The sequence below is a fragment of the Tursiops truncatus genome, chromosome 20, assembly GCF_011762595.2.
Source record: "Tursiops truncatus isolate mTurTru1 chromosome 20, mTurTru1.mat.Y, whole genome shotgun sequence".
Lineage (NCBI taxonomy): Eukaryota > Metazoa > Chordata > Mammalia > Artiodactyla > Delphinidae > Tursiops > Tursiops truncatus.
The window spans coordinates 31661865-31670864 of record NC_047053.1 but is presented as its reverse complement, the minus strand read 5'-3'; the positions used below and the strand labels follow the sequence as shown (position 1 = coordinate 31670864).

The window sequence follows — 9000 nt, the reverse complement described above, 5'->3', positions numbered from 1 at the left end:
GATGCTCGCTTTGTTGAGCCATTAGAAGGTGGCCCTAGTGCTACTGGCAGCCATTTTGTCACCGTAAGTAGAAAGCATTGCCTGAGAAAGACATGTAGAAGACAAAAAGAACTGAGAGAAGAAGACAGATATTTGATAATGTCTGAAGTTCCAGGTCACACAGTGTCTGAAGACTCCCTTGGCTTCTTTAATAGTCAATAACCTCCTTTTTCCTTAAGCCAATTTGAGTTTAGGTTTCTATCAGCCTCCTTCCCCAAACTGAAAAGAATTGGGACAGATGTAGGCAACAACATCCCATGGGAATTGTGCCTGCGTGTGAACCTCTGCCCACTCTCATCCTCTGGAAGGAGCCTCGGACAGTGGAGTCAAATCCATCTTTGGCAGTGGAGGAGACAGAATCCCAGAGGTTTTTTTTAAGTTACTTATTCAAAGCCACAGAACCAGTTAGGGACAGAATTGAGGTTCAAACTCAAACCTTAAGACTCTTATTCCTGTGTGCTTTCTGGAGCAATGTGTGATACATTTGTCTAGTTCTGAAAACATCTATATGCAGAGTGAGTGTGTGTGTGTGTGTGTGTGTGTGTGTGTGTGTGTGTGTATATATAGAGAGAGAGAGAGAGAGAGAGGGAGAGAGTGTGTGTGTGTGTTTCTGTGTCCTCAAAGAAGTACTGAGGTCCCCAAGGGCCAACCTTATGCCATGGACATGCCTGACATCTCCCAGACCCAAGTTAACGCAGTGGGTCCCCCGAGGTGACCCCTGGACATCAAGTATCAATGGACTTCCTGAGGATGTAGTCTGTCATGCCCAGAGCTGGGCAGTCATGTGGTTCTGGGAATGACACACTATGTGTCCAGGGGAAGAGGTCAACCTTTCCGAGACTCAGGCTAATATAAAGTTGAACATAATAAGAATAATACCAGCAAAAGAGGTATCTTTCATGAGTTATCTCTTGTGAAAAAGTGAGACACTTGCTAAAAAGAAAAGTACTGAGTGTGTCCACCTTAAGAAAATCCAAGACCCAGAATTTAAATTTATCCTCTGAATTTAGAGGATAAAGGACAATTTTATAAAAGGATTCTAATTGTTATAGCAGTTCCACTAAGGATCCAGAGTGGGTGTGTATAGGCCTCCTGGCAGGAAGGCAGAAGTGAAGGAAACAAAGACACTAAAGACAAAGGGCTGAAGCCCTGCCCAGTGAGGACCCCTGAGAGGAAGGTGAGGATCTCACAGCAGGCAGAGGAAAAAGTCAGTGGACCACTGTCATGGAGATGCATGATTGTGTAAAAGGGGCACACCTGTGTAAAGCAGCACCATTCCTAACTGCACAGGGCCAAGGTCCTGGACCCCAAATCCTGGGGCAGCCTGGACCAAAGATCAAGCCCAGGAGGGTATGGTTCAGGGCGTCACAGTATCCGCTGCCTTCTCTCCCAACCCATCGCTACAGGGCCGCCCCCCTGACGCCCATCCTCCTGTGGGAGAAATAAGTGTACTTTCCACTCCATTGACACTAGACTTGATGATATGACTCTTTTTGGTGAATGGAATGGGAGCAGAAGTGACATATAGGAGTGTCAAATGTTTCCACCATCTTTCTTGCTCTTTTCCCTCTGCCACTGCAATAACATGTCTTTGGTTAGGGCTGCTTTTTCAGTCTGATACCCAGAATGAAGATATACAGAGCTGAGCCACAAGCAACCCACAGCAGACATGTACCATAAGCAAAAAATTACCTATTGTTGCTGTAAGCCACTGAGATTTGGGGACTGTTTGTTACTGCATCCCAAACTAGCGAAAGCTGACTAATACAGAGGTTAGCATCACAGCTTTAAGGCCCCTTCTAACAACCAAATGGGATAAGTGGCTCAGACACATCACTTTGGATCAGGGAGCACAGTGGTTGCCATCAAACATGCCTGGGAGTCACAAGGGTAAAATGCAGGTTCCCTGATCCCTCTCCTGAACTCTTAGAGCCAGTTCATCTAAGGAAGGACCTGGGAAATTAGTATTTTGACAAGCTCTCAAGATGACATACAGGCTGTCAACAGGCTATACTTAGAGAAACCCTGATCTAATGAGTCCAATCTTTTTGATACCCAGAGAGGCACAGTGACCTACCCAAGATCACACAGCAAGGTGCTAACAGGAAACAGATCTTCAACTCTTTTCCCTGAAGCACACTATCCTTTCCCAGAGAAATCAGGGGAAAGGCAGAAGGGAAAAGAGAAACTCACAGACTGAAACTGCAACTCCAGAGAGAAAGACCAGTGGAGGCCAGGAATTCAAGTTGAGCCAGGGTCCAGGTTCCAAGCAGAAGAGGAGGCTGCCCTGTGGATGGGTGGCTAGGTGGCCCCCTGGGGCCTTCCCTCGAGGAGCAGGGGTGGGGAGAAAGGAGTCAGATTACAGAGCAGGGAGGCTGGAGGAAAGAGGTAGAAAAATAAATAAATAAAAACAGAAGGGAAAAAAAAAGCCTTTCAGCCCTGGTGAGCCCAAACGTCCCCAGCATTGCTGCAGGAGCCGCCCCAGCCCTCTTCGATTCTGATGTACAGTTTGAAACAAATCAATAGCGGTATAATAATACTCAGCACGCTGTGTAATTTTTATATCATTAGTTTTCATTTTCCGCTCCCCATGCATCAAAAAACTTACAATGGGCTCGTAAAGTTTATTTAGTATTCCATGAATTCCTAATCAGTTTCATTTCATAATGATTCAGGAGCCGCCCGCTGCCTAGGCCCCCGTGTCAAAAAATCGATAAAACCAACACAGTTTTCCTGATGGTGGCTGCAGAAGGATCTATTGTAGGGGAATTATGATTTATGCCCTGGCCTGACTGTGAACGGCAGCCTCCACCCGGCGGCTCAGGGCTGAGGTCTTCGCCAATAATGATTTATGCACCTTCTGCTGGCCCCACCCTGGCTCCCTCCCTGCCCCAGCTGGCCCCTGACACTGGGGCAGAGCAGGGCAGGGCCAGCTGGGAGGGAAGGAGAAAGGAAGAAGCCATGAGGGGGAGGTCGACCAGAAGTCTGAGCATCCGTGCATGGGCCCAATATATGCCTCCAGGTCCACCCACCCCCAGAAAGGCCTGAGCAGAGACATGAGTTGTTTGGGGAGCCCCACCTGGCCCCAGGGATCTGCAGAGGGAACAGAACTGGGACGGGCATGCATGGGTAAGGCCGGGATAACCCTGGCTCTGCAACTGGAAGCCTCGCTCCCACGCAGCCTTCCCTTCTGGCCTCACAGGTGAGCCCTTGACCCCCACCTCGAACCCATGCAGTCACTTCCACTCTCGCTAGCCCAGCCCCAGAGGCTCAAAGGAAGCTGAGTGGGAAAGTGGTCCCAAGGGTCATGGCGGCTAAAAGTCCTCAGCTGAACCTCTTGGGATGCAGATGCAGACAGCTTCCAGGAATTCTGAGGCTGGAATGAACGTTTCCAAGCCTCCCAAGAGGGAAAAAGGGGTGGGCTTGAGTCTCTCAGGAGCCTTCTTTTTTCCAGAAGGCAGCTTGGCTTGTTTTTTTTTGTTTTTTTTAATTAATTAATTTATTTATTTTGGCTACATTGGGTCTTTGTTGCTGCACACGGACTTTTCTCTAGTTGTGGCGAGTGGGGGCTACTCTTTGTTGCGGTGCACGGGCTTCTCTTGTTGCGGAGCACAGGCTCTAGGCATGCGGGCTTCAGTAGTTGTGGCACACGGGCTCAGTCGTTGTGGCTCGCGGGCTCTAGAGCGCAGGCTCAGTAGTTGTGATGCACGGGCTTACTTGCTCTGTGGCGGGTGGGATCTTCCCAGACCAGGGCTTGAACCTGTGTCCCCTGCATTGGCAGGCGGATTCTCAACCACTGCGCCACCAGGGAAGCCCTTGGCTTGGTTTTTAGGACCCTCTGCCCTCCCCTTCCCCACACCTCCCATCCTCTTCCTCCACTGGTGGGGGATTAATAGGTCTAGGAGACATGGTAATAGGGAGGGCATTCAGTCCAACAACTGGTTTAATTAAGAGCAACTAACCTAGCCCAGAAAGAGAGACCTCAGGGTGACTTCACAGGGGAGGGGATACCACAGCGTGACAGGGAGCCACCAGAATCAGGGCCACCAGGATGTGCACTGCCATTCACCACATATCAGCTGGATCTCCTGACTCTGGGTAGTGCAAGGGGAAGGCTGGGGGACCTCATTTAGGTCCTCATTTAGGACTGAGAGGGGCGGAGATTTGGGGGCTGGGTGCCTGCAGGGACTCTGTCCCCAGTCAAAGATGGCGCTCCAGCCTTAGACCCAAGTTAAAATAAGTGGCCTTCCTCCTCACGCCTTCACTTGCCTTTCATTCACTCACTCACCAAACACCCGGGAGAAGGCACCTCACAGCCACTCCATCCACGTATGGCTCAGAGAGGAGAAGGGACTTGCCCAACCTCGCCTGGGTGAAGGGACTTGCCCAACCTCGCCTGAGTGACAAATCCAGGGTTCTAGCCGAGGTTTTCCAGGTCTGAGGACACGCCCTACACCGCTGCACCCAGCCCCCTCCCCCCACCAATGTCTGGCCTGTGTCCCTCTCTCCAGGCCCGGTCCTATTCCCATGCACACAGCAGCATGGAAAAAGCCAGACTTTGGGACCAGACTTGGATTCGAATCCCGATTTCCGTCATCACTGGCTGAATGACCTTGGGCAATTTAATTAACCTTTCTGAGTCCAGCATTCCTCACGTGTAAAATGAGAGTAATAATTTCTGCCCCACAGATGGTGATGGTCAAAAGGGCAGGGATATAAAACGCCCGCTCCCAGGAGACCTCTGATAAAGGCTTCCTGCCCTTCCCCTACACCCCTGTGCCTCTCAGCCTCACTCACTTCCCCACCAGAAAGTCACTTGTGTGGTGTTGGGGATGAAAGGGGGCCTGAATCCGTGCCCCCTTTTCCCAGGATAATCGAAAAACGAAAGCCCAGCCGGAACTCGGCGTCAGTGGGCCCGGGGCTGCGTCATTACTCTAAGCTGCGGTCCAGCTTCATCTACGCAAATCTGAGCAAAGCTCCTGCCAGGGCCCCGGTTCCCCACCTGTGAGACAGAAAGGTGATTCCTCCTAAGGCTGTAGCCTGGCAGCGCACGGCCTTGGGAATCGTGTCTTAGGAACCAGCAGCTTCTCCCCGGTCGGGAGCCAGAGGGTGGGAGAGCCTGGGTGGGGAGAGAGAGGCTGGATCTGGGTGGGAGAAGTGGGGGGACCCTGGCCTGGAGAAGCCCTGCCTGACCCCCCTCCATCACCAAAAGGGGAAGCTGGGTTTCTCCCTGTGCAGCTGAGTCCAAATTCTTCCCCATGGAAACGGAGAACCTGGGGCCTGGCCACTGCTCCAGGGATGCAAGCTTTGCCTCCCTGTTTGATTGGGATCTACAGCTTCGGGTCAGGCTGCTGTTGTCTCTCCCTGGTCTTTCTCCTTCTTTCCTGCTTCTGTCTCCCGGTCTCTGTTTCTCGGTGAGTTTCCAATCCTTCTGCCTCTTCTCCTCTACTCCTTCCCTCCATCACTGACTTCAGCCCCTGGGGAAAATAAACACTTCATTCTGTAAGGCCGGAGGGGTTCTAACACCTCCCCCACCCCAACTGGCAGTGCTAAAAGCCCTGAGACTGCAAGGAATAACCTCTCCGCCCTGCTCCCCTTTCTGCTGCCAGGTCCCCCCTCTTTGCCCCCTCAACTGGTCCATCACCCCTGGGCTCAGTGACAATCCTCCTGGGAAGGTAGCAAAGAGGGCCAGGAGGCTGATCAGTGGCCAACCCAGGCCCAGAGCTGGACATCCACCCGCCCACCTGCACTGCGGCGTGAACGCCAGCCTGGCTCCAGCTGCTGAGGGCACTAGAGGCACTAATCCCTCCGTCCCCTTCTTCAGACCCCCACAAACACACACGGGCTCCTCAGCCCAAGGGGCCAGCTCTGCTTGGAGCTTTGCTGCCTCCGCCCACTCCCTCTCCCTGTTTCTCTGCCCCTGCACTCACCTCTCATTCTGCCAGAGACCAGAGTCTCAGCTGCTCCAACGCCTTGATGGCCGGGTCCCACTCAGGCTCTCTGAGCATCAGCTGTTTCATCTGTGAAATGGGCTCAGTGAGAGTTTTCCTATCAACACTAAGGGCCAGGGTTGGCTAATGTGCTGTGGGGACTGTGACGCCTTCTTGAACAATCCTCGGGTGTCAACGCACGGAGCTCTTCCCCAGGTGACCCTGTAAGTTACAAAGTTCCCCAACGAGCAGAGTCGCTGGAGATCAGAGGCTTGTTTCGGGGACCCAAAGTCACAAAGAAAACAGGAAAACAGAGACTAGGACTAAAAGGAATCTGTGTCCCACAGTGGGGAGGAGTCATTGGGGCAAGAGGGAACAGGGCTCCAGGGTCAGAGGAACCTGAGTTTGGGGGTAAACTTGGCCACCTGCCCGTGGAAGGGCATTGGACAGGTATTTAGCCTCTGGGAATCTCCATGGCTCATTTACAGAAACCACAAGAATCCTGAGCTCCCAGGAATACCTGTGGGTTCCACAGGAAGTGATAGGATGGAGGGAGTGGGAGATGGGCCTTTGGAGGCAGAAAAAGGTGGGTTCGAATCACGGCTGGGTGACTGTCTTCCTGTGACCCTCAGCAGTTTCCCTAAGAGCTCAAACTGCATCGTCCCCATCTGCACAGTGGGAGCGACCGTCTCCCACGCCCACAGGTTACAGATGGCTGTGTGGTGTTTAGAACATGGAGCTGGCACCCAGCAAGTGCTCGTGGTAACTCTGGTGGCAGAGGCAGAGTGCCTGGCACAGAGAGGGTTTCAGTAAATATTTTTTCAATTTGTTACGGGGGAGTGAGGACAAAAATTATTGTAAGGGGCCCATGTGAATCAGATGAGGGACGGGCTCTGTCTGCTCACACCCAGAGCATCTACAGCACACTTCTAGCCACTGATGTCTCTCCGTCCCCAGAGAAGGTCAGGAACTTGGTTCCCAACTGGCAGTTAAAGAAACTGAGGCCCAGAGAGATTTGGTGGACTTTTTTCAAGATCTTACAGAAAGGGAGAAGTAGGATTCAGACCACTCAGCACGACCCAGGCAGGACTGCAGACTCAGGGAGTGTGCTGCTTCCCCCACGCCTTCTCAGTCAACAGATAACAGTCATTACCACACACCACGTGATTTCTATGCGCCCAGCAGCTGGCTACACGCTGTACAGAGTTTATCTCATTTAATGGTCACACGTGACACAGGTTGTTCTCCCCATTTTATAGATAAGGAAACTGAGGCACAGGGAGTTAGGTGGTTTGTCCAGGATCACTCTGCTCACAAGTGCTGAGGGCTGGAATATAAGCTCATATCTGGAGCCTGTGAACTTGACCAACTAGTTGCACCAGCAGACTCAGCAGTGGCCCATCCACGGAAACACAGGCTGGTGCGTCCTTGCAGAGGTCAACCTGACAATCCCCCTGCCCCTTCCTCTTTGCCCCCCTTCCCAAGCTCAGACTGGCTGCATGTGAGGGGAGCCTGGGCACCCCAGGGAGGAGGTCCCCACAGGCTCCCTGCATCTGCCACCCTGGGCACTCAGGATCTGCACTCTTCCCACAAGTCTAACCTAAATCCTTCAAGCTTCAGGGCGGTCCTGAGCACCTCTCACTGACCTTCCCACCATCATTTCCACCCACCCACCCCTAACCTGGTGACAGCCTCTGGAGGGAACAAGGAATGAGGTCAACGGCTCCCACTGGAAGCAGGTGGGGCCCACGGCCTGGACATCTCCCAGCCCTCAGGTGCCCACAGAAAAGCCCAGGTTTTGCAGCCACTGGACCTGGGCTCCAGCCCGGTTCTGCACCCCTTAGCCATATGACACTGAGCAAGGACATTCCTTGAACTTCCTGAGCCTCAGTTTCTTGTCTGTAAAGTGGGATCAGTTGTCCTTAACGTCGCCAGGTTAAGATGCCACAACGGGCCGGCAGTCTGAGCACCGAGCCCCTGGGGCACCTGGCGGGCTCACAACAAATGCTGCTTTCCTCTCCCCCTCCCCCATTTCTCCCTCCTCCTCATGGAAATAAGAAGCCACTTTCCATAGAAGACATCCGGTTGTTTTCTCGTTACACCTGAAAAAGTTTGGCTGGAGCTTGTGACAAGCGAGTTTGCCCTCTATTGGATGCTGCATACCATGCAGGGCACACCCCACGCAGCGTCTTTGTCCATTGTCTCCATACCCGCACGAGGCAGGCGTTGTTACCTACCGATGATGGCCAAGGCCCAGAGAGGGGCGGTGGCTTCCCTAAGGTCAAACAGTAAGGAAGAGCCAGGGTTGGGAATCAGTTCTGTCTGCAGGTGACTAGAGGCCCAGGGGAGCTTCCCCCACCCAGAATCCCCCCTCTCCCAACCTCCCAGCCAGGGGCTCTGGTGGGGAGACGCAGTATATCACATGCACAGGTGGGAGATGGGTTGCTGTTCCGCTTCATAGATGAGGAAACCGAGGCCAAGCAAGGATAAGAGGCTCAGCAGGGACTCGCAGACGAGAGGGGTGTCGACTCAGCCGGAACCACCAGCCTACCTCGCTTCTCATCCTGCCCATCTGAACCGCTTGGCATTGAGAGAGGAAGACTATTATGGGCCTCAAACCCCAAAGCCTAACCCAGCCATGACTAATATTGTCCCCCTCCCCACCCCCATCCCCAGGGATGTCCCCCAGCGCAGACCCTCCTTCAGGTCACGTCCTGCAGAGGGGGCCACACGCTTGATTGTTTTCATGTCTACACTGCTACACGTCAGATCTCATTACACCAAGAGCCATTACAGCAAAAGACCCGGTGCTACCAAACTATTGCCAAAACCAGGCCAGGAGGTATGCAGCCAGCTCAAATAGCACCTCCTCGAAGGACTGCGCAGAATGGTGATCTGCGTGTCCCCATTTCACAGATGAGGAAACTGAGGCTCAGAGAGGGCTCACAGAAAGGAAGTGGTGGATGACCCATGTGGGTCTGGCCACAAAACCTCCAAGGCTCCTTCCATGCTCCAGACCTTCCTGAGCCGG

General features: G+C 53.0%; 1 long non-coding RNA gene across 1 annotated transcript; it reads right to left on the bottom strand.

The window, feature by feature from the left end:
• Positions 1 to 2592: 2592 nt before the first annotated feature.
• LOC141277436 (uncharacterized) lies at positions 2593 to 8590 on the bottom strand. Its single transcript, XR_012328862.1, has 2 exons — positions 5970 to 8590; positions 2593 to 5516 (listed from the first exon to the last, which is right to left on the bottom strand). It is a non-coding gene; the product is annotated as an uncharacterized lncRNA (long non-coding RNA).
• Positions 8591 to 9000: the final 410 nt, after the last annotated feature.